This window comes from Tenrec ecaudatus, chromosome 4, assembly GCF_050624435.1.
Source record: "Tenrec ecaudatus isolate mTenEca1 chromosome 4, mTenEca1.hap1, whole genome shotgun sequence".
Classification (NCBI taxonomy): domain Eukaryota; kingdom Metazoa; phylum Chordata; class Mammalia; order Afrosoricida; family Tenrecidae; genus Tenrec; species Tenrec ecaudatus.
In genome coordinates this window covers 183,858,608-183,883,841 of record NC_134533.1, presented here as the reverse complement: position 1 = coordinate 183,883,841, position 25,234 = coordinate 183,858,608, and positions in this window count along the sequence as shown.

Sequence of the window (25,234 nt, the reverse complement as noted above, 5' to 3'; positions counted from 1 at the left end):
ATGTGGGCAGAAATGAGTGTGCCAATTCCAAAGCTAGGCCTTCAAAGGCATTACCTGTTCCCCTTTGTCTTTTTGCCCTTCTGTCATGAACTTGAGAAGAGCTGCCCCCAGGAAGCTTCTGGTACTTTAGCCAAACTCCCAGAAAAATATCCACAAAAAGAGACCTGAACTCAGTGCATGGCAAGAAGTCAAACTCGGTGATATGTAGAGCTTAAAGCAGAGCTGTCAGTCAAGCCCAGGCTGATTTAGTTGACCAAGAGACAGATGAACACAAAGAATAAGCAATCATTGTTTTAAGTCCCCACATTTGGGGTGGTTTGTTACATGGTCATAACTAACTGACAGACCAGGTCTGCTGACGCGATATGCAACACATCCTTCCCTTTGCAGGTAATTTTGTGGCCTGACTTGTTGTATCCTTAAGGCCAATAGTATACCATATACCAACTCTCCTCCCTACTTTACCTCTCCCCCACCTCCCTATGATACCTGCAAAGAGGGTGACACCAGCCAGGCTTCGGCGACAGCAATTCACATGTACTCACGGTAGCCCTCGCCCGTGGCTTCACTGTCCCATGGCTGTTCTCTTCCCAACTCTGATTGCATAATTTGATCCCTCACATGACCTGACTGAGAAAGAGCCACGTAAATGCACCCGTTGCTTTTGTTTTTCTTCCCAGATGAAGGTTGGGAGTGGGCTGGAGAGAAAAAAGGTAAAGGAAGAGAAAGCCTGGTTCCCGCTCATGTTCCATTTTAAACCGCATCCCACCTACAGCCCCTTTGTCATTTTCAACTGTCACTCTTACCTATGATTCATTTTTGCATGTTTGTCATTCCCAATTTTGCAATTTCAAGACACTGCCGAGAAATATGCCAGGCAATAAAAAAAAAAATTTTTTTTTCTTACACAAGGAGAAAACTGATCCTGTCTTTCCTAGCCAGACATGTTACAAAGCAGCAAAATGTCTAGCAGTCCTTCTGGAGGGAAAAAGAATGAAAGAAAAATCACAAAAAGACATCCATCTAGGACTCCCTTGCTCTGGGAGACGTATGTCTCTGCCTTCATCCTGGTCATTCCATAGCGGGGGCTTCTAGTCACGGAAAGCTGTATCACGCAGGATTCCACCCACGAAAGAGTATCTGTGGTCATAGGGGTCATCCTTCCCCCTGGAAATTTCTCTACCCACCTCCAAGCTAGAGCTTGCTGGCTACCCTGACCGATTTCTGTGTTCCTGGTGTTGCAGGGCAGTGATATATTGTGTCTGAGCAATCCTCTGTCTTTTATTCAGGGATTTTAAATCAGGGATTTTCACAAGTACTGAAATATCGGCATGACTTCATCATCATCATATCTAGATATGCCAAGGTACTCGTATACATATATGTCCTTAGAGCTGTCATTTAATTATCCCTGAAATATAGACACTTGGGGAGGAAACAATATTGATTGAGTGCCCACTGCTGTGCAAGTGCTTGATACACAACATTTAATTGAATTCTCTCAACATCTCCGTAACATGTTTTCTTTTTCCTAGTCCCTGGATGGTACAAGCAGCTAACACACCTGGCTGCTAACCAAAAGGTTGGAAGTTCACGTCCACTCCATGATGCCTTGGAGCGGAGTTCTACTTTGACCTACCCAGGGTCACTGGGAGTCAGAGCAAATCAATAGCAATCGTTTGGTCTGTCTTAGTCGTATCTGAACAAGAACCAAGACCCAGGGAGATTCCGTGAATTTGCTTAGGCTCATCTTTCTCAAAAGAAGAAGTGAACCTGCTCATAGGAAAAGGGAGGAGGACAATTCACCAACTTCCAAGAGAATATGTTTTATTTAATATGAAGTTGCTTAGGTCTGCAAGACACACCTATACCCGCTTCCTCCTCCTCCTAAGTATGTAAGACGTACTCATCTCTCATTCACTCAAACTTGCAGCAAACTCACACAAGGAGCTTTTGCAGAGACCGGGCCAGGCATACGAGGCCCCCTCCTCAAAGACAGCTCCCAGGATGAAGCGTGCTCACGTTCAGATTACACACAAGTCTCATCAATCCACTCCGCAAGAGAGCCTCTCCATCACCATGAGCATCCATCGAAATATTTGGTCACACCATTTATCCCCTCAGGACTCCTTGGCTCCCCCAGTATGGCTGCCAAGCCCAGTGTTACTTCCCCAGATCTCCACCACTGAGCACTTCCCCAGGGGGCGGGGGAGGAAGCTGCTGTGTTTGATGGTGGGGAGGAGGGGTCCCAGGCCAGGTCTGCATCTGCACAGCCTGCAATTGATTAGGTCATTGCCACATGGAAAAGGCTTCATGCTAATCACCTCTTGTCTGCAGTAATGATGATGGGATGCAATCAAGTCAGATATTAACTCAAATCAGGGCCTTGTTAACTTCCTAATGAGCATATTGTGGTTCCTGGGCATTTAACACTCAGGAGGCTCTGATGAAAACTCTTTGCATCTCACCATCTTGCTAACATTGAATTGTTTTGGTCTTTCTGTTTTCCACTCCATGTAGGGCAGCGATTCTCAACCTATGGGTCGAACGACCCTTTCACAAGGGTCGCCCGACTCAACAGCAGCAAAATTAAAGTTATGAGGTAGCAACGAAAATAATTTTATGGTTGGGAGTTACCACAACGTCAGGAACTGTATTAAAGGGTCAAGGCATTGGAAAGGTTAAGAGCCACTGATATAGGGGGTGAAGTACCCAATAAAGAAAGTAAACACAGCTTACCTGTGCTTACCTAAGGACCTGTAGCGGTGGAAAAACATGCAAAACTGTTCAGTACCAATTAGAAAGTAAGCACAAATAAGCATGTGTTTACCTTGCTCAATGGTGCTTATGTTGTCCCTGAGTGCTCCTTCAGTGTCAGGACCTGTATATTTGGCAAGAGACTTTGATTCTCTTTATTAATCATTTTATCGGGGCTCATAAAACTCTTATCACAATCCATCCATCCATGTGTCAAGCACATTTGTACATTTGTTGCCCTCATCATTCTCAAAACATTTGTTTTCTACTTCAGCCCTTGGTATCAGCTCCTCATTTTCCCCCTCCCTCCTGCACCCCAGGAACTCTTGATAATTTATAATTATTATATTGTCATGTCTTACACTGTACAATGTCTCCCTTCACCCATTTTTCTGTTGTTCATCCCTCAGGGAGGGGTTATTCGTAGATCTTTGTGATCTGTTCTCCCTTTCTACCCCACCCTCCAGGTATCACCACTCTCACCAGTGGTCCTGAGGAGTTAATCTGTCCTGGATTCCCTGTTTCCAGCTCTGATCTGTACACCAATGTACAACCTCTTGTCTAGCCAGATTTTTTCAAGTAGAATTGGGATCATGATAGTGAGGCGGGGGGGGGGGGGGTTGGAAACATTAGAGAACTAGAGGAAAGTTGTATGTTTCTTTTTTTTTAAACATACTTTTATTGGGAGCTCTTACATCTCTTTTCACAATCCATACATTGCTCCAGTGTGCCAAGCACATTTGCATATATGCTGCCAACATCATTTTCAAAGCATTCTCTTCCCACTTGAGTCCCTGATATCAACTCCCCATTTCTTCCCCATCCCTCCCCCGCTGAACCTCCCTCATGAACCTTTGATAAGTTATAGATTATTTTTCCCATATCTTACATCATCATCCATCACCCCCCACCTACTTTTCTATTATTTGTCCCCCTGGGAGGGGGTCGTAGATTGATCCTTGTGTTCAGTTCCCCTTTCTCCCCACATCTTCCCCTAATCCTCCTGGTATCTCTACTCTCCTGTTAACCCTGAGGGGTTTATCTGTCATGGATTCCCTGTGTTTCAGACTCTTATCTGTAACAGTGTGCATGCTCTGGTCTAATCCGATTGTGAGGTAGAATTGAGGTCATGACAGTGGAGCTAAAGGAGCACCAAAGAGCTAGAGGAAAGTTGTGTGCTTCATCGGTGCCATACTGCCCCCTGACTGGCTCCTCTCTTTCCGTGCCCCCTCTGTGAGGGGATGTCAAATGTCTACAGATGAGCATTGGGTCTCCATTCCATGCCCCTCCCCACAATTCACCTTAGGTATGTTTTTATTCTGGGTCTTAGATGCTTGATACCTGATCCCATCGACACCTCATGGTCACACAGGTTGGTGTACTTCTTCCATGAGGGCTTTGTTGCCTGTCAGCTAGATGGCCACTTGTTTATCTTCAAGCCTTTAAGACCCCAGATGCTATATCTTTTGATAGCCGGGCACCATCAGCTTTCTTCATCACATCAGGAAGGTGAGCATCATGGAATGCCAGTTTAATAGAACAAAATTTTCTTGCATTGAGGGAGTACTTGAGTGTAGGCCCACTGTCCATCTGCTACCTTAATACTAAGCCTATAAATATATGCACATAAATCTATTTCCCCATCATATATAAATATATTTACATATGTACATGCCTGTATTTAGACCTCTATTAATGCCCTTTGAAGAGGCTTTGATTCTATAGGAAGGTGCAGTGGGCTTGGGCGAGAGAGCTGGGCAGGACTCAGCATCTGACGGGTCTCACCCCAGAGTGCATGGCCTCGCCTGCACACTGCCCTACTCTGTAAGACAATGGCCACACTGCATCCGTGAAGGAGGTTTTCTTCTTCCTGTACCCGGACGCCCAGTCCTCAGTGCCCTGCACATTATGCCAGATAGCCCAGCAGGGAGGACGTTAGAAGAGGCTGCTAGAGCAGAGGATCCGCAAGGGAAAAGGGAAAGAAAAGGAGGAGTTTGACAGTGTTTTCAACAGATCGTAAAGATCCAAGGAACAGAAACCCATTTATAGAAGCGCGTGTAAAATGGACTTTGTTATAGCAGGCCATAAGAATCTCACGGAATTCAATCACAGAAAGTAGAGCAGGGCCCGTATACTTCTTGTTAGTAGTTGCTGTTGAGTCTGTTCTGACTCCTGGTGACCACGTGTGTGCAGAGTGTGTTTCTTCCAGTCGTCAAGGGTGTGTCCTTTTGAAAACAGATCACCGTGTATGTCTGTCTCCCAGGACACCTCCAGCTGGGTTCAAACCGTCAACCCTTTGCCTTATAGTGAAGGGCTTAACCATTTGTACCACGTAGGTCATGAGTTTCTCTGCGTCGCTTCCTGAGCCTTCCTGGCCTCTGATGTCTCCATGGCTTCTTTCTTTGTTTCACTTTGAGCAGATAGGCTTCTTATGTCTAGTCATGCTCATCGCATGGTGGCAGCCATGGCCCTTGGATCAAACTGATTTTTAAATCAATTATTTGGAAATTATTCATGGACACTGCAACAGGAGATTGACAAAGCAGAATCAGGATTCAGATCCAGAGGGAGGTGAAGAGGCAACAGGGCCAAACCCTCAAGGAGGAGTCATCAAGACTGCCACCTGAGAGACAGGTTGAGCTGCACTGCTACCTTCACCCCGGAGTGTGTAGCTGGCACACACTCACGGCGTCACATTGGATGACAGCCTCCCTCACTGGTTTATGCGTGTGGCTGCTTTGTCAGTGCAGTGGCAGAGTTGAGTGATTGCAAGAGAGACTGTATAAGGCCCGGGCTCTAAATATATTCTATCTTACCCTCTAGGTAAATATTGAACAGCAAATGATTACACTATCCCATAGGGCAGTGGTTCTCAACCTTCCTAATGCCTCGACCCTTTAATACAGTTCTTCAGGTCCTGGTGAGCCCTCCCCCCAACCATAACATTATTTTGTTGCTACTTCATAACTGTAATCTTGCTACTGTTATGAATCAGGCAACCCTATGATAGGGTCGTTCGACCCCTAAAGAGTCACGATCCACATGTTGAGAACCGCTGCTCTAGGGAATCACTATTTTCAGCTGGTAACTTATGAAGTCAGGTTGTTGTTTTGTTTTTAATTTTCTGAAGTAACACATAAGACAGCTTGCTCTTCAGGGCAATACCAATGGGAACCTGTTAGAGTTACATAGCCATATTCAGAAAATGGCTTTACACAGGGGGAGAAAAAAAAAACAAGAGGACCTGATGCAAGGGGCTTAAGTGGAGAGCAAATGCCTTGAGAATGATTGGGGCAGGGAATGTATGGATGTGTTTTATACAATTGATGTATGTATATGTATGGATTGTGGTAAGAGTTGTTGGAGTCCCTAATAAAATGTAAAAGAAGAAAAGAGAAAAAAATGATTAGGGCAAAGACTGTACAGATGTGCTTTATACAATTGATGTATGTATATGTATGAACTGTGAAAAGAATTGTATCAGCCCCAATAAATTGTTAAAAAAAAAAAAAAGAAAATTTAAAAACTCACTGCCATCAGGTCAATTCCAACTTAAGTCCACCCTGTAGGCCAGAACAGACCTGCCCTTGTCAAGTTCCAAGACTGTAACTGATCAAGGGAGTAGAAAGCCTGTTTCTCCCAAAGCCTGGCTGATGGTATTGAGCTTCTGACTCTGTAGTTATTGGCCCAGAACAAAACCACTTACCAGAGGGTTAATATGGAGTTTATAATGTATATCTGATTGCAGAAAACATAGACTTTACTAACATATTAACAACACCTCGCCCATACTTCTAAACTCCTGAGGAGTTCACTTTTTGGTTTAGAGATGGAAGACAATACCCTTCGAGTGAAAAGTAATCCGGCCCAAGGCGTATGTTTATATTGCATGTTTGGTTATTCCAGCCACAAAACATGTCAATTAATTCACATGTTAACACTTCAGATTCCATTTCACCTGTGCCCTGGGCTTGGAACGTAATATCTGATGTTCAGTCTGATGGAAGAGGCTCCTCCTCTTACACAGATGGACACGTTTCCCATTTCTTGCCTGTGAAATGCAGGCCCGCTCTTATTACCCAATGTGGCCCTGAAGTGTGAAAGGGAAGTTCTGAGCGTCAGGTTTTCTCTCCCGTTCCTGCTGCCACCCAGCCAACCCGAGTCATGAGGGCCTGTGGGAACCAGAGGAGAGCTCTGCTCCGGAGGGTCCTCAGTGGCTGTCTTGTGGTAGGAGATCACAAGCTCTTCCTCTGAGGCACTTCTGGCAGATTTTTGATTAACGACTCAGTGCGGCAGCCACTGGTGCCAACCAGAGACACAAAGGGGATGCCATGAGGCAGAATCAGTTCCGATGGCCACAGCTTTTAAGTTATTAGAGATGGTTATTTAACATGCAGGTCAATCTTTAAGGTTTTTTTTTTACTGAATGTAGTTTTTCACTGCCTTATTTGCTTTGAAGTGGTATTTTTAAATTATTTTATTGGGAACTCGTACAATTCATATCACAATCCATCCATCCATCCATTGGGTCAAGCACATTTGTACACCTGTTGCCCTCATCGTTCTCAAAACATGTGCTTTCTACTTACTTAGCCCTTGGTATCAGCTCTTCATTTTTCCCCTCCCTCCCTACCCCCTCTCCCTCATAAACCCTTGATAAATTATAAATTATTATTATGTTGTCATGTCTTACGCTGATGGAAACTTCACTGGGACCCTAATTCTGGCACAAAAGAATACTGTAGGGGGCCAGGTCCAAAGAGTAAGAAAAAAGTGTCTATTGAGCACCCACCACTCTAAGCCAACTCCTCTGAATACATGATCTCATGAAATCCTCAAAACCATGCTCTCGAGTACTTATCTTTAACCCTATTTAAACGATGGGGAACAAAATCACATATGTTTCTCCGGGTAAGATGGGGTGGCCCATTTTGTCTGGTAAATATCTGAGTTTCACACTGAAAGTTCCACCTCCTAAGAAACCCCTCCAATCTGGGACAATCACACAGAAAATACATCCCAAGGGTAAGTAGCAGATTCAGATTAACACTCAGGCTGAGTTCTATCTGAGTCCTCATGGTGCTATTGGATAAACATTGAACTGCTAACCTCAAAGTTGGTGATCTAAACCCATCATCTGCCCTCAGGAAGAGAGAGGAGGCTGTTCCCATAAAAGTGTACAGCCTCAGACACCCTAGAAAGAGTCACCGTGAGTCAGAAGCAACTAGATGTCAACGGTTCAGTTTTTCTGGTTTGGTTGAGTATCTAACCCAGGGCTTCAAACTCCATACGTTCTGGCTCATCTATCTATAAGATTTGTATTTCCACTGAAAATAGACTGAATCTGAATCTGTATTTAACAAGAACCGCTCCCCTCCTCCCTCTGGAAGATTCAGAAGGAGGCCAAAGTGTAAAAAGGCTAAAAGAGAGTGGGTTGGGCAGGAGTCGATAATCAAATAAACCCAGTTTTCCTTTGACCGTTTCCATTCCCTTCTGGATTTCCCAGCAGCTCTGTAATTTCACGCTTTTCACTTTATCCTGATGAAAACATGCCCCTAAGAAAGAAGTTAAAACCAATCATACTGAGTTAGCAAAAGAACCCAAACTTTTTAATATTATCTCTTAAAGAAAATATAACTGCTAGTTTCCAGCCCAAATTTGCTGTACGATAAATGAAAAATAAACAAAAAACAACTGAGGATTATAAAGAACAAGAGTTGATTCCACATCCATCTCTCATACTTACACCTCCAATCCAAACCTTCCTCGTCACTCCAAACTGACACAGGCAACAACTTACCAACATTCCCATTGCTTCACATGCCAAATTCTCATTTATCTTTTACATATGGTATGCCAGGAGCCCTGAAGACCATTCACGGGCTTACTGAATTTCTAGGATTCACAGGGCTTAGAAAAGCTGTAAAACTCATATCCATTGTCACTGAAGTCTGTTCCAACTCATAGCAACCCTAAAGGGTATAGGCGTATGAGTGCCCCCATGGAGTGTCCAAAGCTGTAAATCATTCTCAAACAAACTGCCTCGTCTTTCTCCCATCAAGCAACTGGTGGGTTCAAACCGCTAACCTTACTGTTAGCAGCCAACCACTTAACCAATGCACCACCAGGGCTCCTCACTACACACATAGCTGTACTTTATTAAATTGAGAAGGTACAGATTAAAATCAATAAAGTGTAAAATCTCATACAAAGTCGAGGAAAAGTCAGGAACATACTTCTGGGCAATCCCACGTTTCATTTTCCCAGCAAGGATCTGTGACAGCACTTACAGAGGTTTGCCAGCCTGGAGACTTAGACTCAAGCCTTGCTGTCTGGAGCTGAGCTTTTGTTAGGGTCAATCATAAAGCACCCAGGTGACTGACCTCAGCCACTCAAACTCTAGTCCCCAAAGGGAAAAGAGTTTAATGCAAATCCCACTGTTGAGTTCAACTTATCAACTTACACTCTAGGGTCCTGTTGAAGTTTCAGAACTAAATCTTAAAGATTGACTATTCAGATCTGATTAGAAATATGTTCCAGTGAATCTTCAATGGCTGATCCTTTGAGGGTGGATTGCAAAGTTCTTCCTCTGAGGCACCTCTGGGCAGATTTTTGGTTAGCGGCTGCATGTGTTATTGGCACCATCCAGTGACACACATGAGGGGCCATCAGTCAGATTCAGCTCCGGTGGCAACTGCTTTTAAGTTATTAGAGATGGTTATTTAGCATTCCAGTCAATTCTGGCTCAAACCCCGAAGCTTACAAAAGCATTCTTCTGGGCCAGAATATTCTCAGAGCTCAGAGGTTAGCTAGCCAAGGGCTAAACCTGAAAACAGGGTTTTTCTTTGGTGTGTTCAGGGTTTGAGAAAATACAGGTGTTGTGAATTAAATGTTGTGTTCCCCGTTCCTCCTCCCCACAAGAAATGCCCAAGTCCTACACCCTTCCTGGTAAATATGATCCTGTTTGGAAATAGGATCTCTTTTATTATGACAATGAAGTCATAAAGGCAGGATGGCTTCTAACCCTAATCAATTTGGAATGATACCTTCTTAACAGAGGGTAGACACAGGCCACATACACAGTGGGAAGAGAACTTGTGAGGGACTGTCTACAAGTCAAGGAGGGGTTCTCCCCTAGAGAAAATACCCTGATTCGGACTCCCAAACTGCGAGACCATCAGGTTCTAGTCTCTAAAGTCGCCCATGGGTGGCAGCAGCAGCAGCAGCAGCAGCAAACAAAACGCCAGACCTGCTGCCTTCATCCTTTCCTAAACAACTCGTATCCCCCAGTCTTCAGAGTGAGCACCAATGACAATCTCCTCTTTCCAACTGCCCAAGCCAATTCGGAGTGACTTTTGACTCAATTTCCTCCCTTACCTTGTATCAAATTCATCAGTAAGCCTTGTTAGCTCTACTTACACAATCTAGTCAGAAATTTCGTCCACCATGGTTCAAGTCCCCACTCTATCACCCCTTCCTGTTAGATGCCAACAACTCAGCTCCAATTCATGGCAACCCCATGGAGAGTAGCGCTAGACGCTGGAAGGCCCTGTGCTTTTTCTAGGACTGATGGTGGCTTGAACCCTTAGGGTTTTCATTGGCTGGCTGCCCCACGTAAGCCTCCAGGCATTTCTTCCTAGTTCAATTTAGTCTCAACGTTCTACTGAAATCTTTTCAGCATCGTAGCATTGAATACGCATCTAATGACAGACAGATGGTGGCTGTGCAGAAGGTACATTGACCAGGAAAATTCTACACTTGATCTTATCCTAAAGACCAAGAAGTGATGAGCAGGGAAATTCGACCACTGAACCATCACCACTCTAAAGGTCGCCTCTAGGTTACGGTAAGAATCCATCGTACATTCTTTGGACATGTTGTCAGGAGAGACCAGTCCTGGGGGAAGGACATCATGCTTGGTAAAGAGAAAGTTTCCCAAGGACATGGATTGACATAGTAGCTGCAATAATGGGCTCAAGCACAGAAACAATTGGGAGGGTGGCCAGGACCAGGTAGCATTGCAGTCTATTGTGCATAGGGTCACTCTGGATCACAACCAACTCCGTGGCAGCACCTAACAACAAGAGATTCCTGCAATAACTTCTGATGTGATCCACATTTCATTGCTGCTTCGTTGTCCATCTTCAACACACAAGGCAAATACATTTTCCATAAGGGAAGTCAGATCAGGTCACACAAACCTCTCCACCAGATCCCTATTTTAATGGCCTCAAACCCCTGCCTCTCTGCCCTCTACTACATTGCTGCCTTCACCTCCTACCTTCCTCTCTGTCAATCACTCCGCACCAAGCCATACTGGCTATTTCCCTGCTATTCAAATACATAGAGAACATTCCTGCCGCAGGGCCTGGGAATTTGCTATTTTGTGCTCTTAAAATGCTCATTCCCCAAATACTTGCATGTCTGATCTCCTCACTGTGTTAGTGTTTCTGCTCAAATGTCACCAAATATTTATTCAGGTAGAGCCTGGCTATTGCATATAAAATAAAATCATTCCTGCCCTAACTTGACACAGTCCTATACTGCTACTGTGTGCATGTTTGTGACATATTTCTCCTACCACGTATTTACTGCTTGGGCCATTGTTGCCTCCAACCAGTAGACTAGGAGCGCCGTGTAAAGAACTGTGTTTTGTTCACGACTGTGACTTTATCACAGCCAGTTACCGTCAAGTTGATTCTGGATCAAGGTGTCAGAGCAGAACCGTGGTCCATAGGGTTTCCAGCAGTGGAGTTGGCTAAAGTAGATCACCAAGCTTTCCTTCCAAGGCATCTCTGGGTGGAGCAGAATCCCCAACTTCTCAGCTAAAAGCCAAGTGTGCTAACCCTTTGAATGATCCATCCATTGCTGAAATGACTCCAGGTGGCTAGGTAAGTTCCAGGCACATCGTTGCGTAAAGGTACCAAGGGCTCCGTAGGAAGCAAATGTCTAGTAAAGAATGATGGCAACATGTACAGATATGCTTGATATAATCAATGTATGGATTGTTATAAAAGCCCCTAATAAATTTTCAAGGCTTCATGAGGAAGGGAGGGGAAAAAACTGAGAAGCTGATTCCAAGGGCTCAAGTAGAAAGAAAATGTTTTGAGAATGATGATGGCAACAAATGTACAAATGTGCTCGACACAATGGATGGATGGACAGATTATGATAAGAGTTGTACGAGCCCTCAGTAAAATGATTGAAAATAAATAATAAACAAATAACTTTTTAAAAGATTTATAGAGTACCGATAACAGCATCAGCACCTAGTCAGGAAAGCAAATAGTCAGGCCCCCTCTAGACTTACCGAATCAGAAATCTTAGAGGCAAAAAGCCCACTAATCTGTATTTGATAACCATTGTGGTGGTTTTGATACAGCTAAGGTTGAGAGCAGAACTTCTAGCCTTCTGCTGAGAACTTGCATTCCCAGCCCTGATATACTCCATCAGAATCTGCATCTTAACAAAATCCCAGATGCTCTACTGTAGATTCTGATTCAGCTCATGTAGGGTAGAAATGTTTGTTCTTTTGGCAGTCCATGGTTCTTTCGAGATTCTTTGCCACGATTCAAATGCATCAATTCCTCAGCAGTTTTCCTATTCCATGCCCAACTTTCCTACGTGTATGAGATGACTGAAGATATCATGGCTTAGGTCACGGGCACCTTAGTCTGCAAGGTTACATCCTTGCATATAACACTTTAAATAGGTCTCGCACAGCGGATGTAACAGTACCATGTCAAGATACATCTAGCAGGCTCCGTAGCAGTGAGGGATGGTGAGACGTCCTCACATGTACTTTGGAGCGGTGCTCAGGAGAGATCAATCTCTGGAAAAGCACGTCTTGCCTGCGAAAGCAGGAAGGCAGTAAGAAGGAGGCAGGCTTTCAATGAGATGGATTGACTGCAACAGCGCCGACCACATAGCAACTGTGGGAATGACACAGGACTGGGCAGTGCTTCCTTCTGTTGCCCATAGGGTGCATGTGAGTTGAACTGACTTGATAGCGCTTAACAATAACAAGGGTAGAAATGCAATTTCTCAGCAGGGTGGTGGTGGGGGTGCTGTCAATCCACATTGCCCCTGCTAGAAGCCCTGGTTGAGGGCTTAGCAACACTAGCTAATAATATCTTACACTCATGATCTACAGATGCTGAAGATAACGTTTGAAGGGACTTCTTGGGGTGGTGCGGCCAGTCAGTGGCCAAACCTGGATCATGACCATTAGTGTGGCCAGTTCCTGAGGCTGTGGTTTGGCCGCCATCCCGGGAGATTCCCTCTGAGACTATTTTTCTTTCAGACAAATCCCCCTCCTTCCTTCATTTGAGACAGGCTTCTGGAGGCACATAGCTTTCCCAAATGGTTGTCAGAAGGAGGCGAACTCTGGGACTATGTCAGAGGCCCCCTCCCCAGGGTTTGTTCTCCGTAAATCAGAGCTCTGCACCTAAAATCAAGCCAGCCCTGTGGGGCACGCATTCAGCCTACCCTCCTCACCCATCCAATGCACCCACGGGCATGCATCCTGAAGGGAAGCCAATAAACCGTGCTCCGTGGAACTGCAAGGCTTTGGTGCTAAAGCAGATGGCTGGCCTCCACGGTCTCATCCTGCCCTGCTAGCAACAGGCAGCCGCTGCGGAACTGCCCAGAAAACCGCTCTTTGAAAGCCTGCAGGCCCCCTGGAGGCCCAGGGTGAGCACAGAAATTCCCTTTAAAGTGCTTTCAAATGGCTGCACCCTTTCCTGGCTTGGCAGGTTCTGCCCTCTCTGCACACTCCATCCTCCCCTTTAGCAGCTGGCGATGCTCTTGGTGAAGCTTAGCAGGAAGAGGCTGCCTCCTTGGCATCTCTTCCCCCTGGAGATTCAATAACCAGAAGGACAAATAAAGTTCAGGTTCTACCCTGTTGCTCTCAGATGAGCCGACTGTTTCATTTCCTTCTTAACATTCAGCACTGCTTGGAAGGTTTTCTGACACACCAGGCAATCTCCTGAGGTTTAAAAAAATATGGCAAGAGGAAATTGGCTTCACCCACCTAGGAACCTAATCCTTTTATTTATCTAAATGCTAATGACCATGGCCCAGCAGACCAAGAAAGGAGACAGCAGGTGGGGGAGGGCGGATATGTCTAAGTTCCGCCCTCAGCAAGGGGGAAACCAAACCTACCAACAGGGCCTCTGTTTCCCTGAGTGTGTCCACCAGAAGACATGCAAAGAGAGGTAAACCGACACAGGAAATCCATTCCAGGTCATGGCGACCCTACAGGACAGGGAAGAACTGCCTCTGAGCTTCTGAGACTGTGGCTCTTTAAGGGAGTAGAAAGCCCGTCTTTCTCTCACGGAGCTGCTACTGGTTTCAAACTGCTGCCATTGTCCAAAGTAGCCCGAGGCGTAACCACCAACCCACCAGGGATCCCAAAGGTGGGGAGGGGGTTCCTCTCTCTCTACTCTCACTGCCATCAAATTGATACCCACTCCTAGTGAGCCTATAGGGCAGGGGAGAATAGCTTAGAAGAGAGGAAAGCCTCTTCTTTCTCCCGTGGACTGCCTGCTGGTCTCAATCTGCCGACCTGGTGGATCGCAGCCCAACGTGTAACCACTATGCCACCAGGTTACACCCCCAGGGTGAACCTCAAAGAAGGGTAGAACATAGCGGACACATCCCCAGGCCCAGGGACATGCCTCTGATCACCACTCAGTCTCAACGGACGCAGTAGACAGGACAGGCATCTGTGCAGTGTAGGACAGGCATCTGTGCGGTGTAGGACAGGCATCTGTGCAGTGCTGCAGATTCTCGGAGCTCTGGTTGCACAAGAAACACTCACCTGCTAACCTAAAGGTCAGTGGTTCGAACGCCCCCAAGCTGAGCCTTGGAAGAAACATGAGGAATTCCGCTTCTGCCAAGATTTACCAAAGCCCCAAATGACTGTTATCCAGTAGATTTTGACTCATCATGACCCTCTGGAGGACTTCTGAGGCACTGTAAATCTGTACTGGTACAGACAGCCTCGTCTTTCTCCCGTGAGACGTCTGGGGGCCTTGAATTGCCCACCTTGAGGTTAGCAGTGCACTGCTTACCTGACAGCGCCACCAGGACTCTGAAACCCTATGGCACAGTTCTAGTCTGTCCTGCAGTGACACTATGGCGAGGATTTGATAGGAATGGACTCATTGGCGGTGGGTTTGGTGCCTGTAAAACTTACTCCTGAGAATTGCCCTGTGTAAACAAATGAAATTCACCTTGCCTCCGTTTCCACAGAATAACATGGGCTGTGAAGAGGAGCAGCCCCTGACTATTGCTTGACATCTTCTGGGGAGTTTAAGTATGGAGACCTTGATCAGGGACTTAGTCTGAACATAGGGGGTTGTTTACCACATTCCAAAATGATCCTCACTGACGCTAGAGGTTGTGACCCACTGATGGTGAAACATGAACGAGATCATGAATGTAAAACCCTAATGGCTGCTTTACAAGTGTCTTTCTTCCTGACCCTTTTTCCTGCCTGTCATCCCTTCTTCCAGAGAGAGAGAGAGAGAGAGAGAGAGAGAGAGAGAGAGAGAGAGAGAAAGAGAGAGAGAGAGAGAGAGAGAGAGAGAGAGAGAGAGAGAGAGAGCAGAAGCCTTCGCATTGCCTAAAGGGGAAGTTCAAAAGCCTTGAAGAAGTCCGAGTTGCTGGCCAAACGGGCATTGGGGATTATGCGCCGCTTCACATTTTTTCTAGGTCATCCACCCTATCTCATGACAGGCAGCTGGCAGCGACTGCCGTTAGCAATGGGGCATGTTATTGAAATCCCAGCTGATGTCGGTGCGATGACTAAAAAGGATGGAGCGCACGTAAAGAATTATTATTAGACCTAGTAAGGAATTGGGATGTGTTTTCCCTGGTGAGAACACGGCAGATTCGTGCCTCTAAAATTAGATGCTGAATTAGCTTAAGAAATATGAAGTTTAAATCCAGTCATGATAACTACTTACTTACCCCATCACCCAGCTGATAGCATCCAATTATAATATTCGTAAGGTTGGGAAAAACTGCTCCCTATTTATAGAATCCTAATAAGACTTTAAAATATGATTCCAGCTCCGATGACTGACACATGAAATTCTTCATTTTCCCTACCAACGTACATCAATTCTGGATTCCTGGATTCTCGATTTTCCATAGGATTCTATAGTCATTTGGAAAATATGCAACCTAAACACAACAGCATCATGCAAACCCAAGCTCTTCCTAACCTCGTAGCTCTCAAGCAGAGAGAGAAATACAAAGCCATGATCTCCTGCAATGACAAATGGATTTAGGTCTTCAAACCCCAGCTGTGATTAGGCTAAGCATCAGGAAGCATTGATCGTTCCTTCATTTGGAAAAGGCAATGCGTGGCGGCATACCTCGCTTTAGTAATGCTCCATGCATTTGCTATGTTGAGTCATTTGCACTAATCTGTGGGGGTAGTTTCAAGCACATTTGCACGTCAGGTCTACAACACAATGACAGCGCTGGTAATGCCCAAGTTTGGCATATGTCACACTTGCTACCCTAGAGTTGTAAGAGGCGACATGGGGATAGACAGGGAAGGCAGGAGGCCAAAGAAAAAGGAGTTGAAAATGAGTCCTGAGAGACTGGCAAGTGGGGAACACAGGGCCTGGATGGAGCAGCAGCTTCCCGAGGCAGCGCAGTGCAGAGCCTGTCTACCTGACAGCAGCCCAGGAGAGAAAGCAGAAGGCAATGAGGCAGGAAAAGAAAATCCATCCAGGTCCGGGGGGCCTTAACTCCCTAGAGTTCCCAGCTGAGACTCCTGTGGAGCAATACGAGAAGGAATATTCATGGTAAGGGTGTGCACACACCAGAGCCCAAAATAAATTCTACCCAGGCCTGCAGAAGCAAGGAAATCATGCCTCTTCTTTTATCCCCGCCTCTTCCCCATGCAAATGTGCCTGAGGACCACCGCCCAGGGTTCCTAGGACGATTGCACGGTGATGTATCTTCTCTCTCTGGCTCTAATGCTCAGGAGGAATTCAACCCACAGCGGGCTGCCATGGCAGCTGCGCTGTCTTCCAGGAGAACACATGAACCCATTACATGACCGACGACGGAATGCAATGGGGCCTGAGACGCTAGGCTCATTCCTCCACAGGCAGCATCTTTGAGAGCCAGGTCAGATGAGTTTTAAGACAAAAAGAAAGAACGAAAACAATATTTGGTGCCCGTGCAGAGCTAAGACGTCCCACTTTGTAACAATGCCGACCCAGTGCACTCGTGGGCAGCCCCCACCCCCAAGCACTAGGGCTAGAATGAACCAAAGCAGCCGGAGGTCTCTTGTAATACTGGCAGGGTAGAACGGAGCTGAGTAAATTCCCTTCAGTAGAAACTGACTGACAGCGGGGCAACAATTAGTATCGAATTTTTAAAAACTTGTCTGAAAGAGCCACACTGACCAGAGCTGGCAAGGCCACAAAAGTCACTCAGCACAAAGACAAGCAGGACAATAGAGGGAAAAGCAGGTCTCTCTCCATCAACCCTTGGTCCAGGCATCAGTGCTCCCAACTCCGGGGCCTGCGGCCCCTCAGGGATCTCAGAGGCCTTTCCAAAGCAGGGCGCACACTAGATTGGGAAAACTGGCCTTAAAGGGGAGATTATAGACAAATGGATTTTTGTAAGCCTGAACATGCCTATGGTCTTATTTGCTGCTAGGTCACTCCACTTGCTAAGTCTCTGTTAAGTAGAAGTTGCTAGAATGTCCGTGGAGTTTTGGTGAGTGGCACTATGCCAGATGTAGTCCCCAGAGCTGTAAGACCCCTTTGCTCTCCCCTCTTAGAAAGACAGCTGTGTGGAGGGCACGGAATCCCAGTGGTCTCATCATACCCATGTCTCACAATATTGGGCAGCTTCTTCACCAGGAGCAGCCTGTTCCCCTGATGTCGTGGATAATATATTTAAACGAATAGCTCACTGACATGTCCTATATAGGTGCTCAGTGCTTTCAAAGTTTTATACTCATTTGGTATTCCCAAAAACCTTGCCAGAAACATACAGAAGCTCCTACCCAAACCGATGCAACCAGGAATCCATCTGTTATCTCAAGCAGAGCACAGCCAGAAATGGTACAGCCCTCTCTGGGTTTGGGTTGATTCAGTGCCTTTCCCACAACAATGACCTGGTTCCTATCAATCAGCCTTTACACTCTTCCCCAGTCATAAGGGCTGCTTCCCCCAGTGGAGCAAGCTGGCTACGACATACGACAGCGTCAGGTGGTCACGGTCACTAACCTGATCGAGGGGCGCTCCTCTCATGGCAGTCACCGAAGGATGAGGGCCCTTCCTGTCCACTGATTTCCTCCACCTCTCGCTGAGCACCCCGGGGCTGCGTGCTCCGGGACGAAGCACAGCACACACGGGTCACCTCCCCTGAGGAAGTCGGCTCCACGCAGGATGAGTGAAGACCTGAAAGAAAGAAACACTGGAGTTGAGTTAGAAAGAAAAGGATAAAGAGACGTGAGAAGGCAGCGAGCCACGGTCACTCTATTGAAAAAAACCACCCCCACCGCAACAACAAATACACAGTTGTCATCGAGTCAGCTTCATCGGCAGATCTATGGCACCCCTGGATGCCCGAGTAGAACAGAGCTCCACGTGATTTCCAAGGGCCAATTTCTCCACAGTCGATTGCCAAGCCTTTCCTCCGAGGTGCCTCTGTGTAGCCCCAGCCTTTTGGTGAAGCAGCTGGGTCTGCTGACTCTTCACACAACTCAGACTCCCTTCCACAGCATAGTAGCCATTACCACCTGGAGCCAAAAACTGTGTTCAAAGACATGTTGAGTCACTTCCCCAAAGTTGAAAGCTATCAGGGATCTGGATGTAGACTGTGGCCATCTGACTTGCAAGCCCACCCATCAGCCTCTAGCCTCTAGCCTCTAGCCCTGCCTTGGTTTGAGCAAGGACTCTACCCACAGACACAGGCCGATCGATCGTCCTACAGGAGCACATGTCAGCGTCCCAGAGCTCTTCCATATCTGGTCCCTTTTCATCCAGATTTTGGAAAGTAAATGTGATAAAGGAAGAAAAATCTAACTTCTGTGAGTAATCTGGCAAAGAGGAGGCCGAGGGTAAGGCAGACAGACACCAGGCTAAGACACTGCAGCCAAGCCAGGGGGAGTTGGATAGGTGTGGAGATCAAGGTACGCAAGACTCAAGCAGCGCCGGAGAGTGGGGGGAGGCAGCCCTGGTCAAGATTAAAGTACTAAAATGAAGGTGGGGATCTCCAGTTCTAAATGGACTGCAGATGCCTACATCGAAAGCCAGTACAACGATCGGCATTTGTGAACCTAAGCAGGTGCCCCTCAAGAAGGCTTGATAATCGGCCCCGTAAAGGTGACGACCTCTAGGAAATACTGAGCGGTTCCGCTTCGTCGTGGCATTATTCTGAGTCACAACTGGAGAGAGAGCTCCTGGCAGCAACAAAGAGATGTTCTAATCCCTTTAGGACTTGCTCAAATCTAAGTTATCAAACAGGCACTTACCTTTCAATACCCAAAACCTCTCGTTGGAATTGCATTAAGGAGATAAAATGACTAATATCAGAGTCCTGGACACAAAAGATTAAATAATAAGGACTCCGCAGGATTTTTCTTTTCTCCTTGGCAAAGTTGAACACTTACTCTACCTCCGATCTAAATTAAAGACACCAGGGTTTCCTTAAAGGACATACAACACAAATCTGAGACTGAGCAAAAATACCCACCTTGGAAAATCTCACGCACAATCTTGTCTACAACGACCCCTACCGCTTGCTGAAAAAACTTGATTTCCCCTCCAGAATTCTCTCAGACACCAGCGTCCTCCTCAACTGGTCTTTGTTCTTGGGCCTGAATTGACTCACTTTAACCTCTAAAAACACAAAGAACCAACGCTGCTTTCCAACAATCTTATTCCTATGTAAAATGGCTACCTGTTCTTTCTTTTGAGTAAAATCATTGCATATTTATATGCCAGTGAAGCACCATTTGAAGTAGAAAGTTGAGCCGAGAGACTCTGGCTAATTTATGCCATGAAGCCCAATTATCTGGGGAGTGTGCAAACATCAGGGGTGAGAAGGGAGGGATCTAAATTTTCTGTGTAGAAGGGTAAAAAAATATTTAAATTAGCCTGCAGATGATTCTCCTGCAATTTCACTTCTATCCTGTCGGCCACCCTTCACATAGCCACAAGGATTTGCTGTTATATGTCTGCCCTAAAGGTAGGGTTGTGGCAGCAAAGATTCAAGAGAGAAAAGAAAGCTACTTAGCCTTGAATTTCAAAATATATTTCTGAGGGCCTTGGTGAAGACAGTTACTTTAAAAGAAAAGGTTTTCTTTGCAAGAAGCTGGGTATTTTGAGCAGCAAAAAAGATTTTATGATCAATAATACATTTGGGGCCGATGAGCTAGCTACCCTGCATTGGAAAAGTGCAGACCAGCTAGCATCTGTATATACAAGGATGTGTCAAGAAGCTTGTAGGAAAACACCCTTATTTTTTATTCTATTTTTTCCCCACAAACTTTTTGAAGTACCTTTGGGGGATGGAGAGTGGGGAGGGAAAAGGAACAGAATTGATGAGGATGGAAGACTAATAGGAATGGTGTGACCAGCAAGAGAGTTAGGGTGTCAGAATCTGCCTGAATTGCCAACATCAGAGAATTATCATGCAGAGTTGAATTAGTGTCTTCTGCCCCTCCAGTTGCCGGTGGCGAGTGTACCCCACTATCCCCTCCACTCTGAACCACCTACGCTTCTCAGGCCATCAGGTAACAATGTCGACCCACATCAGGCAGTAATGAGCCCAGCTCCCACAACAAGAATGTTATCATTGGACATCCCTCTCCCCACCAATATTTGCTCCATCATTTCTGAATCACCTCGTAAGTCAATTGACTTTGCCAATGGCCCAATGCAATCAAGTGCCCCCCAAGACGGAGGGTATGTCCCTCAATGCCTAGAAAGTTGCTGATGTTGACTGTGGAAAAGACAATGCTAGGATGGGATGTACAAACTTGAGATCCCTTCTTAAGCTTTTCCACAAGTAAATCATACTGCCTTCTCCCTTCTTTGTTGTTGGCTGATAGCCTTGGTTTATTTAGACCAAGACCAAATCCTTCATTATCGATCTGAAATGTAGCAGCCCTCTGTGAATAATATAATTATTTCCTTCTGTTGCAACAGGTGTTCACAGGGCTTGAAATAAAAGACTTGAGAGCCCTTCCATTGTAAAATAAATAGCAATATGGAGACTAAACAATCTAACTAGATTCCGGGTGGAAGTCAGCACATCCCACCGTGGGAAAATCCTTAGAAACTCCTAGGGCCTTGCCTGCCAGTGAGACAACTAAGGTTCACAGGCAGCTGATTCTTCCAATAGGAAGAAAAAAGTGGAGTTGGGTCAGATGGTCCTTATAATCTATGATTCCATGACTTCCAGAGTCTTTGGATAAACTCTAATAGGGATTTTAAATTTTCATTTATTCTTAACTAGTTGGCAATCACTAAAAAGATAAAAGAATGCAGAGGAAATAAAACCACACCCATTCCAACCCCTCCTCTGTCATTACTGATGGCACAGCCAACATTCAGAATTCCAGTGGCGTTGGACCATCCTCGGTGCCTTAGCCACTTGGCCACTTTCTTCCTAGCTGACTGAAGGGCCTTATGAGAAACCAAGAAAACAGAAATATAAGCTAAAGGATAATTTTCCTCACTAAATTGTCACTGCTGGATTGAAAGAAAGGTTTGTTTTTTCTTCTTCTTGAATCTTTGCCCTGCCTCTGATATGGGATAAGTCCCTATGTCTAAGTCTGCTTGGTTTGGGGATCATCGCTGATTCTCTAGTGACTCTTACAAGTGATGTGACATCCTTGGAGTTTCTAGAAGCTAGACATTAACTGGGTACCACAGGCAGGATTAAGTCCATGAACATGTTTATTTAGCTAACCTGTGTCTTAATATTTTATATCAATTTGCAATACTTATTGGGAACAGTAAGACTTGGCAATTCCTTCGCTATTCAATAGAAACTGCCCCCTTTTCAGGGCATTCCCTCTCCCTGCTCTTGACCCTCACCTTGCTCTGGTTCCTGTGCACTTTTACTGTCTACCCTTTGTAGGTATTTGAGTGTATAAAGCTTCTTGTGAAATCACATATAGAAATCAAAGATTTGTATTCCCCAGAGTCCTTGAGGTGTGCTAGATACTCATAAAATAAAATTTAGAAAATGCTGATGCTTTTCTATGCTTGAGAAAAAAATGTCCTTATTTGAGCAGGACCTGAAGCTATTTTCCCAGAAACCGTTACCAATTTATGCAACATTCCCCGGAAGGTTTGCATGGGAAAAAGCAAGCTCAGTAGAGACCACAGCAGCGCTTCAAAGAGGAGACTTTTATAAGAAGTCCAGTGTTTCCAACCTTCTAGAATCGATCCCACCCACCCCCTTCCTAAAATTACTTTGGGCTTCATACAGGCATAGATTATAACTCTGGTCACAACTGTATTGCAATGGAATTAAATATCAATTGATTCTTTGGAACCCCTGGGTTCTTCAGAGGAAGAAAAGAGATCGTTCTACCTTCACTCATTCTCAGGTGAGAAATGGAATGGCTGTCACTGAATTCTTCATGGTTTCAAAAAAATTAAGATTTCCTATTATTTTTAGAGGGTGTATGTTTCTGGGACTAAAGCAGCAGCAAATACTAAAACTCTGGAAACAAGAGAAACACAGATCTCGGTCTGCGAGACATTGAGTCATACTCCCCAAAGCATTAAGAGATTCAAGTTGACTGTGCTGGCCAAGTATGTTTGGCATGCCATGGTCGGCATGTCGTTCTTCTCTCAGTCAATATACTTCAGTCTTTCGCTGACTTCAGGTACTGAGTTTCATTTCGTTTTTACTGTACTGGTATGAGGTATTTTCGTTTGTGTGTTTTTCCGAGGAAGGTACTGTGATTGCATGATCTCAAAGAGAGAAAGAAGTAGAGAAGAAGAAAAGTAGCCTTATCCATGGCCCTTGGAGTTAGAAAAACCGTGCTCATGTTTTAGATCTCCCACTTGGATCCTGTGTAACCCTGATGTGGCAGTAAGACTTTGTGTCAGCTTGATGGTACCTGTGTGGAGGTAGGGGTGGAGTCAAACTTGTTAATCAGGTAGTAACTGGGGGCAGGGGCGAGGGGGAATGGGGATACCTCCATTGAGGTGTGGCCTTTCCTACAGGAAAGACAAGAAGAACTTCCCCCCTCCTTCTCTGGCCTCACTTTCTGCCTCCCTGGGTCTTCGCTGGGACTCTGTGTCTGCCTGCAGGGAAGACCCCATATGGGCCACCAACCTAGAGGGTTGTTGGTGCCCTGCCACATTTCCACTGACCGTGGATCCATGGTACTCTGCCCCTACCTGCCTGTGCTCTCCCTGCTTCCTGCTTCACTGTCTGCATCAATGACCCACAGTCACCACAGTCTGAAGAGCACCGCCACCAGCATCTGACCCATGGGCTTGATGTAAAATTACTTCTTAATATACAGTGCCACCTTAAGCATATAGATAGGAGTGTCACTGGTTTTGTTTCTTCAGACCACCCAGTCCAACACACTTAAGATATTTGTCCTCTCTGAGCCTTAGCTTTCTCATCTGTCAAAAGCTGGTCATTATGCAAGGTCAGAGAAGATTGATAAGACTTAAGAACAGTTGAACTTTTAAACTATTTTCCTTACTCTGATCAATCAATCCCAAAGGCTTATATAATACTTTTGAATATTTCTTTCCAAATGATTTCCAATGAATAAAAACTGGTGTGCTGTGAACCAAATATAGATGATTTTAGCATGTTCTTACAGAATTTTAAGATCATTTTAGACTTAGAAAATGTTGCAAAATTGGTAGATTTCTCCTATAGCAGGCGTCTAGCTCCCGCTATTGTGGACACCCAGCATGGTTGCCAATCGGAGGCACTGTCAAGTCCATTTTTGACTCACAGTGACTCCATGGGACACAATAGAGTTGAGCTGTGATCTTTATGGGAGCAGATTGCCAGATCGGTGAGTTCCAGCCTCCAACCTTTTGGTTCAAATGCTTAACTGCTGAGCCACCACAATTCCTGAATCTCCCTTTACCACAGTACAGTTATCAATTGAACATAATAGTTTTATCTAAAATACTGACTGTGGATTTTACAAATTTTGCTGCTAATGTCCTTTATCCATTCCAGGATCCCATCCAGCATCCCGCACGGCAATGTCTTATCATATCCTCCACCGTCTGTAGTAGTTTGTCACTCATGGGTCACTTTGAAAAATTGTTGTGAGCTGCCTTTGAATCCACTCATGCTGGGCCATTTGTTTACACTATGTTGTTCAATTTTGGTTTCAATGCTTCTTGGTTTTATCTGAAGTTCTGTATTGCTTGCAAGAATACTACAAAAGTGATCTGCCCTTCTCATTATGACATACCAGATTGGGCAGGATGTCAGTATGTCTTATAATTGGTGACATCGTTTTGATAATGTGGTGTGGTAAGATGGCACCTGCCAGATTTATAGAAGGGAAATTAGTATTGGTCACTTTCCAATTGATAAATGTCTTGGGGAAAATATATATATATATATATATATATATATATATATATACATACACACATATCTATATATGCATGTGTGTATGTGTATGTGCAGTTACATAATTGTATGAGCAAAGGGGTGGAGTCTAGCCTGTCAATCAGATCATAGCCAATAATGCCTCTGTGTGGGCCTGGCCTTCTTCTGAGGACTCTAGCAACTCCTGTCTTCCTCGCCGGAGGGGGACACTCTCTCTGCTTGGCATTCCTGTTGACAGGCCACATGGAATTATGCTGATGGCAACCAGAACTCTGGAGTTGGAGGAGCCATGTGGAGACTCATGCCAGTGCTGAGATGCTTCCACCACCAGTGAATTCACAAGACTTTCCACCTACTGGCCTGTGATCTTCCTGATTTCAGCATCATTGCATATGTTGAGTGAGTCTGAAGAGGAATTTATAGACTGGGATCGGACACGTGGGCTAATACAGACTTAGGGACTTGAACTGGACTGGGCTGGCATGTTTTTCTTACTATACAATTACTCTTTTATATTATATAATGCTCTCTCATATACATATGAGTGTCTCTGGATTTATTTCTCTAGTCAACCCAAGCAGATATATATATATGTAATCTTTTATCTTTTTATTTCCTTTTCACTTTATTTTCCTTCACTACAATTTTTAGAATTTAAACTATCTGCTCAAATTCACATAACTAAATGATGACTCACATTTCAATGCCCTTTCTATTAAGCAACTGGGTGAAAAGTTGAACTCTATCATCCACCTGTACCTTCAGTACAGGAAATTAGCTCAAGATATCTACCAAAGTAAGATGAGGGGATGATATTTTAAGACTGCAGCTATCAGGCTTTTCTTCAATTTCCCCCATTCATTTTAGCTTCCATCAG